Raw genomic sequence first — 10461 nt, forward strand, 5'->3', positions numbered from 1 at the left:
TTTATATCACACCACTCAACGAACCGACAGAAAACACACGTATGTTGTGTTTCACATGTGTTTTCTGTCGGTTCGTTGAGTGGTGTGATTTAAATAAGCTAAAAATAAATACTAAGAAAACAGAAGAGATGGCATTTGACCCAAAGTGTATTACACAGTCAGAAACCTATAAGTACTTGGGCATTTACATCGACAGCTCTTTCACATGGAAAACACACATTGAGTGGGTTTGTTCTCGTTCGTTTACACCAGAGATTGTATTTCTTACGAAGGTTGCGTCGTTTTGGAGTTAACGAGAAGCTCATGATGTTGTTTTATAAAGCAGTACTTAGCATTGTTAGATATGGTATCACAGTGTATTGTATGTTCAGTGTAAATCTAAGTTGATGCATCTCTTAAAGATAGGATGGAAAATTGTTGGGCACGATGAATAGTTTAATCCTCAAGTTTAATAAGAAGTTGTGTCCTTAATTAGGTGGAAAGGATTGTGAATGATCCAACTCAGTTTTTGTTTCCATATTACGAACTGCTTCCCTCGGGTAGGAGATGTAGAGTCCCAAAGTGTAGGTTAAACGATTATAAGAAATCCTTTGTAGCTGTTTCAGTGGGTTTATTTAGCAAGAGTCTATCTAAATTAGCATTATACATTTTGCAACTGCTGTATTTTGAACGGCGAAGCAGTGGCGCAGTGGGTATTGCTGTTGCCTCACAGCAAGAAGGTCGCTGGTTTGATCCTCGGCTCAGTTGGCGTTTCTGTGTGGAGTTTGCATGTTCTCCCTGCGTTCGCGTGGGTTTCCTCCGGGTGCTCCCGTTTCCCCCACAGTCCAAAGACATGCGCTACAGGTGAACTGGGTAGGCTAAATTGTCCGTAGTGTATGAGTGTGTGTGAATGAGTGTTTGTGGATGTTTCCCAGAGATGGGATGTGGCTGGAAGGGCATCTAAAAACTTGCTGGATAAGTTAGCGGTTCATTCCGCTGTGGCGACCCCAGATTAATAAAGGGACTAAGCAGTCAGCTTGTCGCGTGAAAAGACACAGACGGCATCATACCGCCCCCTAGCGTTCGTTTTAAAGATGGAATGCAGCCATACATAGCTCTGGCTACATAATTTGCGCTCTCCAAAAATGTATACAGGGGTACATTTTCACAGTGATCCTGTGTTAAACAGTAATGCTATTAATAACTAAGCCGTTCAAGTTTTAGACTGACATCAAGCAAAAAAAAAAAAAAAAAAGGAACATTAAATATTTTGTGTAACTTGGAATTAAACTTGATTGCAATTAATTTCATCATTCATCACTTTACTATTCATCTTATTTTCCCCTCATCATCACATTTCACCAAAGATAGCCAAAAGCTCTAAAAAGCGAGAGTGTTTTCAGATTATGTGCAGAGAACACGTTTTTTTGAGGACGCTTAAGATGCGTCTCAGAGGAGAAGTGCAGAAACCTGTGTTTACAGGCATTAGTCTCAGACAGACACACTCCAGCTTGTTATTGTTATGCAGCATCGCAACAACCGGCTTGAGAAAACAAGAAGAGCAAGGAAGGAGGTAAAGGGAGAGAGAAAAAACGTTGTTTCACCAAGGGAGTAAAGTAGTGGGACGAGAACACGTGAAGATGCTCGGTTTAAAAGCCGAGAGTGAATGCAAACGGAAAGAGCAAGGCAGTTTTGGGGGTGGGGGAAACAGTTGGACGTGCATACTTTAAATAAGCACCGAGCAATCGTGAAACACTCGCATGCACTTGAAATAGCAGACAAACATGGGACCAAACAAATGCATGCACTCGGTGACCCGTTTCATACACCTACACTCACATCAGAGGATGCGTACTGGAGGTGTGGAAATGTAAAACGCACACAATAGTCTCGAAAGTTTTGTGTAATGCACACTGTGGCATGTGCATTTTTGAATCCCTGTCTGAAATGAACTGATATGCATAGTTTGTTTATATTTAAATGCAGATGTATTTTATTATTTCATCTTATATTTGTCTTAAAGTTGCAAGCATGGGCAGATGACTAGAATGCCTAAGCATTAATCTGGCTCTGCATACTGCAGTCTTCTTCATAAAGTGCCTCTGTGATGCTATTTAAATACTTCCTGGTTTAGTTTGTTGCTTCTTTTTCAAGAAGTTTACATGAAAGGCAAAAAAATGACTTTCATTTATAGAGTATAAGATACCATCGTTGGCCACTTGCCTTGCCATGTCTTTCTGAAATCCCTTTCTCTTTTTCTAAATGCATATTTACTTTCTCTACTTCCTCTTTTTTACACAAACCCCCTTTTGCTTTTCCTTTCTTTTCCTACATTTTCCTTTTATTTTTTAAATACCCTTTCCTAATCTTTGCTTTTCCTAAATAAACTTTTTTTTCCCTAAACCACCATTCTGAAACCTTTTGTCTTTTCTTTGTTCCCCTTTTTCCCATTTCTTTTCATTTTCTTTCATTTTCCAAAATCCATAGTTTCCCAAACCCTTATTTTGAAACCTTCGTCTTTTCTTTTTAACATTTTTCCCCTTTCCTTTGCTTTCCTTTCCTAAACTTTTCTTTCATCTACTTTGCTAAACTTTTCGTTTCTTAAAATTTCGTCAGCTTTTTCATAAATTTACTTTTTTCCTAACCCCCATTTTGAAACCTTTGTTTTTTCCCCTTTTCTCTGTTTTAATTTCCTATCCTTTTCCTAAAATTTACCAAACTTTCCTAAGCTTTCTTTTTTCTAAATCTTCTTTCTAAATCCACTTTTTCACCTTTCCCTCCTTCCCTTGCCTCTCCTTCCTTTCATTTCATTTCCTTTCCTTTCCTTTCCTTTCCTTTCATAAAATGTTCCTAAATTAACTTTTTTTTCCTAAACCTTCATTTTAAAACCTTTTGTCTTCCTTTTTAAATTTCCTTTCCTTTTCCTAAATTTGACCAAACTTTCCTAAGCTTTTTATCCCCCTGAATCCATAGTTTTCCTAAACCCTTATTTTGAAACCTTTGTCTTTTCTTTTTCCCCTTTCTTTTCTTTACCTTTATAAACTTTCTTCCCCCCCCCCTCCTTTCTTTTCCTTTCCTAAAATGTCTTAAATTTTACCTAAATTAACCTTTTTCCTCAACCCCCTTTTGAAATCTTTGTGTTTTCTGTTTTCTTTTCTCCCCTTTTTCCATTTCCTTTCCTTTTCTTTCCCTAAATTTTATCAAACTAATTTAAGCTTTCTTTTCCCTAAATCCATAGTTTTCTTAAACCCTTATTTTGGAAACTTTGTCTTTTCCTTTTCCCCTCTCCTTTCCTTAACTTTATAAACTTTCTTTTCCTACATTTTTATTGTCTAAACTTTCCAAACATTTGTTTCCTAAATTCATATTTTTCCTAAACCCACATTTTGGAATCTTTAACTTTCATTTTACTTCATTTCATTTCATTTCCTAAAATTTATTTATTTTCCTAAGTTTCCTTTTCCTAAATCCACTTTTTTTCTAACCCCCATTTTGGAACCTTTGTCTTGTCTTTCCTCTCCTTTCCTTTCTTTTCCTTTCCTTTCCTTTCCTTTCCTTTCCTTTCCTTTCTTTTCCTCAAATTCACTATTGATCAAATCCAGTTTGCATACGTTCATAAAAATGAGAAATTGAGCTGATAATCAAATATGCGGTAATTGGAAATTTACAAAACACAGACTGGGCTCAAAAAAAAAAAAAAAAATAGAGCTGCAACTACATAAAACAGGTGTTTATGTATAACAAAGCTTTAAAAATGGCAAACTGTGTATATCCCAGTTTGATCCCTATTTCTGAACTGAGATAGCAAACAGGATGCAGAATAGCAATCCAGTGTAAGAAAGTAAGAATATACACTTTTGACCTGCATCGTACATCCACACCCAGAGGGTTCTTACTCAGAGCAACATTCGCAAACTGCATCCTTCTGCTTAAAATCCCTCACACGTGAACAAACACTCAAATGCACAGTGATTTCCCATGGTGCACTGGGCTGGAATGTTGGTCTGGCTCAGTCCAAGGTGCCAATTCCTATTATGGAGGTTACCAGACAGACCTTCTGCTTGCACGGAGACCTCATATCGAACTCAAGAGTTTGGGCCCGATGCCTCCAGTGAAAAAATCTCAGCTCCAGGACGGTGCATGGCCTGCTTGGCCTTGCACTCAAGATACTCTTGGCATATAATGTGGACTGGAGCAGGTGAGTATTGGTAAAAAGCCTTGCCCTGACATTAACCCAATGGCTTTTTTTAACACTGTGATTAATGGACCTCGCTCGGTTTGTCACAGTCTCTAGTTCACTATTAACCAGGGTCTTTAGTTTTCAGTGATTGATTGAAAATACGCTTTTACTAAAGGCTCCAATTAGAAACAGAAACAGGGTTTTACAGGCGGATTGGAGAACATTTCACCTAAGGATGTTTTATTCTGTCAATATATTTGTAAAAAAAAGATGAGTTTTTTATTTGGATTGACGGTTCTGTTGAGGAACATTTAAAAGTCTGTGTGAAACGGACGTTGTGGAGACTTATTTTAGTATGTTGATGTACTTCTTACTGAAATGGAATATTGAGTAGGGGGCGGGGCTTTATTTTTGCCTTGTAGCAAACTACTAGTAAGAGGGGTGTGGTTAAAGCCTGCATGAACCTGAAGCTGAGCTAGTTTTTTTTTTTTTTGTCGTATAGTGAAGCAGAAAGAAACGGAATATAAAATGAGAAAAAAAGTGGGCGTGGCTTGTTTTTTTCTATTGCAAGCAGATTGGATAAAGAAAAGGTTCGCATTTTATTTAGAAAGATTGGGAAAAGTGTTTTGGGAGAGTTATTACAACCTATCTGTAACATGCTGTAAGGGACAATGGGTAAAGGATCCAACTGAAGTGTCTTTATTGGCAGAGAATGGTCAGACAGTCAAGGGTCAATCATAGGAGCAATCATAAAGGGCAATCTAAAAGCCTAGTCAAATCCAGGCAAGAGATTGATTCAGGCGGCTAACATCGAAAATCAACAAAGTGAAATTTATTTATAAACTAATTTTGAGAGGATTATGTGCTTATGATTGCTTGCGGCTGGTCCTGCATTATCCAATTTATGATTCACCAATCGAAGCAATTCCTAAGCCACTATAAATACCCTAGTGCCTAGTTCAGACTGCGTGATTTTAGCCCCAATTTTGGCTCGCCGACAGGTTTTGAGAAATCGCCGGCAAATGCCTGAAATCACAGGCAAATCGGTGCTCGTGCACGTGAGTGAGAATCACGCAGTATGAACGATCAAAGACGCGATCTGAGAGAAACGCCGATGTCTCTGAGATATTTAGAGTGCTAAATATCTGGAGCTGTCGGCGATTCAAATCATGCCGTGTGAATTGGGTTTTGACTGAAAATAACATCAGCGATTGCCTACAGCCAATGAGAGAGCAGCGTTCACTTGCGTGTGCGTGTGTTTATACCTGCTGCAGGCCAGCGGGAGGCTGGGGGAGAAGTTAAAAGCGCTCTTTTCGGTTTATTTGGACCCACGAAATGGAGGAAAACTAGTGGAGGTTTGACAGGACTCAGGAGCAACCGTGTCTGTTTGATGTTTCAAACAGAAAGAAATTAGTTTATCATCAACAGTGAGAAGAAATGACTAATTCCCTTCAAACCCAGGTGAGCAAATATGTAAATTTTCTACCCCATTAAAGGCTTCTTTCTCATTATGCAGTTAATAACAAGACATATTCGACGTGTTTTTGGCTGTGAGACGTAGTTTGGACGAAGTTGTCGGCGATTCTTCCGATAGGAAAGTCATGCAATGTGAAACCCCCTGTTGCCGATCCATCTTGCAGTGTAAACAAAGCAGCGACGAAACGCTAGCCCAGATAGTCATGCAGTGTGAAAACATCTGTGACACTACTACTTTGAAAATCATGCAGTCTGAACTCAGCATTAGTTCCATATTACAGCCATATTCGTTTTGAAGAATCCCCCTTCCACCCCTACTCCTCCTCCTTTCCTAGATGGGTGGCATGTTGGCACAGTGGTTAGGACAGTTACCTCACTGCAAGAACGTCACTTGTTCTAGACCTTACCAAGCCAGTCAACCTTTTAATACGGAGTTTACATGTTCTTCCCATGCTCACATGGGTTCCCCCAGGTTCCCTGGTTTCCTCCAAAAACATGCAACTTAAGTTAATTGACTAATCCAAATCGGCACCATAGACATGTTCCTAGTAAGTAGTTATCTCTTAAGAGCAATCACTATCTGTTCATTAGCTACTGCAGCAGGGCAGTTCTTGAGATCTACCTGAGCTCAAACTCCCCTCTTGCCTATCAAACGAGAGGGAGCCCCAGGCTCGAGGATCTTATGAGCTCAGGGCTCTCTCCTGGGACAGCATGCCAAACAAGCTTATAATCAATCATCAGCTAAGTGTGAACTCTTGAACTAGGTGAGGGTCTGGAAACAGCAAGGAAAAACAAGGAGAATCGCTTTGTGATGCTACAGGTAAAACACAAGACTCAGCTCTAAAGAGTGTGTTTGTATGTGCTGTTTTTATAGTCCAAATACTCAGTTCATAATGATCCTCTGGCTGTGTGTAATCAGTGGTAACAGGAACCGGTGTGTGTGAGGTGCATACTGGGAATTGCAGTTCTGTAACAGACACCTCCTCCCCACCATTTTTGTTTGTTTTCAAAACTGACAGTTGGAGAGGCGTGGTTAAGCATGTTAGTTATGTACATACACCGATGAATTGTAAAATAATATCAGAACAAAACAAGGCTGACAGGATGAATACATCTCTAATAATGCATCGATGGATTTGCTCTTCAACGTTTGGACTTTCAGCAGTGAAAATTAAACCACACTGAGCTGAACTGAACTGCAACACTGAAAACTGGACAGACACAGATTCAGTTAACTAAAACGTCTATGTTAAGCTGCTTTGACACAATCTACATTGTGAAGGCGCTATAGAAATAAACATGCATTGATTTGAATTGAATAATCACTATAGTTTCAGCAGGAGGCTCAGTACCTACTTAATAGACAGCGGCTTATTTTGTTGACGGGTCTAAAAGGGTTATGACCTCGTAAGCCGCATGGTTTAGTAGTCATTTACAATTAAATGAGATTTGCATTTAGTCAAGAAGGTAAAGATGCTAGTAAAGTAAGAGATCATGCCAAGACAAGAGCCGTTCGAAGATTACAGTTCTGCTTTGTGTTTCAATGAGTTTGCTCACACATTTCTAAACATAACAGTTTTAATAACTCATTTCTAATAACTGATTTATTTTATCTTTGCCATGATGACAGTAAATATTTGACTCGCTTAAAGTTATATTTAAAGGCTTAACTGGGTTAATAAGGGTAACTGTAACGATGGGGTAGTGACAGAGACAACTGGAGGTAAGATCCACAGGTAAGACAATGGAGGTAAGACAATGCAGGTTTATTCAGCGTCAGGCAAGCAATGATCAAACAGGTGCAAACAGGTATATTCAGACAGTCCAGAATTGTATTCGGATAAACAGGCAAAAGGTCGTAAGGCAGGCGGCTAAACAGGATAACGAGGAATACAAGGCTAGGGTCTAAACACGTAGATAAACAAGACAGGGAGAAACGCGTTGTAATGTCACTTACTAGCAAACAAGACTCTGCAAACTGTATGGGTGCATGAGTGGCTTATGAAGGGTGTGTATCAGTCTCTGACAAGGTTCAGCTGGTGAGAATGTAATCAGTTTTGATGAGTGAGCAGTCGTGAGTGTAACAGGAGAGCATGTATGAGGATGTAGTCCAGGGGAAGGCGGAAGTGTAGTCCATAGTGTTTGTGAGAGAACCAGCGATCTCTGGAGAGTGATCGCTGGTTATCTGACAGTAACTAGGCAAGTTAGGGTAATTAGGCAAGCCATTGTATAACTGGTTTGTTCTGTAGCTAACCAAAACAATTATATTGCTTTAGGGGGCTAATAATTTTGACCTTAAAATGGTTTTAAAAAAATTAAGACCTGTTTTTATTCTAGCTAAAATAAAGAAATACGACTTTCTCCAGAATAAAAAATATATATTATAGGAAATACTGTGAAAATCCTTGCTCTGTTAAACATCATTTGGCAAATATTTAGAACATTCGAATAATTTGGACTTCAACTCTACATAAGCATTATTAATGGGCACTTTGGCCGGTGCACGTGCTGGTTCTGTGCCCTGCGGGTCATTTCCCCAACTTCATATATTCTCTCTGTTCAACCCATTGACTTCAATCACAAGACTCAGTGCACTGGTATGCATCCTTCAGCCTCCTTTGACTTTGCAGATGTTAGTGTTCATGTTTTAATGGGCAAGGCTGTGCACTTCCAAACTTGCTGTTTTTTTATTGATGTGGATCATGTACTAGTTTACAAGCATGCATGCCAAAATGAGCCATCAAACGTACACATAGTTGACGTCAAAATTATTAGCCCTCCTGTGAAATATTGATTCTTTTTCTCAAATATTTTTCAAGTGATATTTATACCCATATCCAGTCCTCTCTCTTAGCCCTTCCCCTTACCTCCTGTTTTTTGTGCGTTCACGTGAAAGAGTAGGAGTGTGCCAATTATCTTTAGCTTGAAGGTGAAGGACTTGAAGGTGTAGGATGCGGTCTGTGTGGATAAAATTACGATATTCATGCGTAAATAAACACTTATGGCCTCTTTAGTTTATTCAATTCCCCTATTCACCTTATTCTCCGCCGATGAGCGGGCGCTGCCATTTGAATCTTTTTGGCTTGAGACTTCCGGTCTCATTCACTTCCATTAATTTTTTGACGTTAAAAACTGCTCATTACGCTGGGTGATGTTGCAATTTGATATTTTCTTATTATATTATTTTACTTGGTCTGTATAGTCATGCAAACATTTGTTTGTAAAGCAAATAGTTTGACCGTTTTCTGCCGTTTATTATTCCAAGTCATTTCTCCAATAGGCGACTGAATCGGAAGTTCTAATGCCGTGTTCACACCAGATGCAGAACGCGCCGATAAATCGCGCTATTCGCGCGTAAATAGCCGCATGAACATTTGAGTTTACTCGCTTCATACGCGTGTCAAACCCCGCTTCATTTACGTGTCAAATTCACATCAGAACAGACTCGGATTCGCGTGATAGGCAGGGCTTCTGTCTGCCCAAAGACTCTAGCTTCATAGCTAAATGGCTAACATGGATTTTATGAAGAAAATAACAGTGTTTATTGTGCTTTATGGAGACTGAAAAACAGCGTCGATACGTTTAGGGTCATGTCTGAGTCCACTACATCCTTTCAGAGGTGCATCCAGCTCTGTGAGCTCATAAACTCCTCCAGAAACTGAACCTGGATGACGGAGGCTGTCAGCGGTGCTTCTGACTGAGCCAAGCCGAGTTTGATGAACTGTTGTTGGTGAAGGCTGGAGGACTTCCCTAGGAACACCGACAACAGGTTCTACGTCACAATCACGCCCCTTCAAGAGCAAGCTTCTGATTGGTTAACGCGGCACGAATGTACGCTGAAGTTCAGATTTTCGAAATCGAGAGATTCGCGCGAAACGCTCGTTATGAGGGACCGAGCCGGCACGTACAGTAAGGGGCATACAAAAAAGAAGATTTTCAAAAATAATTATTTTTAATAAAGTCAAAAAGGTTCACAAAAAGTTCAAAAATAAATTAATTAAATAATTAAATCAATTGAAAGAACAATAAACTAAACAAGGAAAACAAACTGAGTTCAAACCAAACAAATCATGTCTAAACCAAAAACAGAACTCCATGAAAAGACAAGACAGACCACATTTATAGCACAGGGACTAGTCCACATTAAACAAGAAGGGGGAGACAAAAACATACAATTTACAAATACAATAAACTAAGCCAAACATCTAAATACAAATCTAAATATAAGTTAAAGAAATTATAAATAAGGCAAAACTAAATATAAATCTGAATAAACAAACATTGCAAATCATTATTGAACCTAAACTAAACATGAGCTCTCCCTCCAAACCATTAAGCCAATGGTATCGGCAGGCGGAACCAAAAGACGCCATCTTGCGGCACGTCAGACCTTTACTTGGGCGGACCACACCCGGAAACTCTGCTCCTCGTCGGCACTGCAGCACGGTAACTTAAACTCAAACGAAAACTAAATTAACAAAACATACAGTACAGATAACTGATTTTGTGTGCACCCAAAATAGTAATAAATGTACTGTGAATAATAAAGAAAGCTAAGGAGAAACTGAAAGTGTATGTGTCTTATTTAAATCAGATATGAATGAAACGAAATGTATAAACACAATAAATGAAATTGTGACCAATAAATAATCTTAAATGAATATGTATAACGTGTGTGTGTATGTGTGTGTATGTATGGTTGCGTGCATGCCTCACTCTCAATGTGTGGCCACCACACTGGCCATCACACTCGTTAAGTGCGTCAAACGCGCAAAACGCTCAATTCGCCCCGCGCCATTCGCGCCGCGTCATTCGCGCGTATTGCG

Source organism: Danio rerio, chromosome 7 (assembly GCF_049306965.1).
Source record: "Danio rerio strain Tuebingen ecotype United States chromosome 7, GRCz12tu, whole genome shotgun sequence".
NCBI classification, from domain to species: Eukaryota; Metazoa; Chordata; class Actinopteri; order Cypriniformes; family Danionidae; genus Danio; species Danio rerio.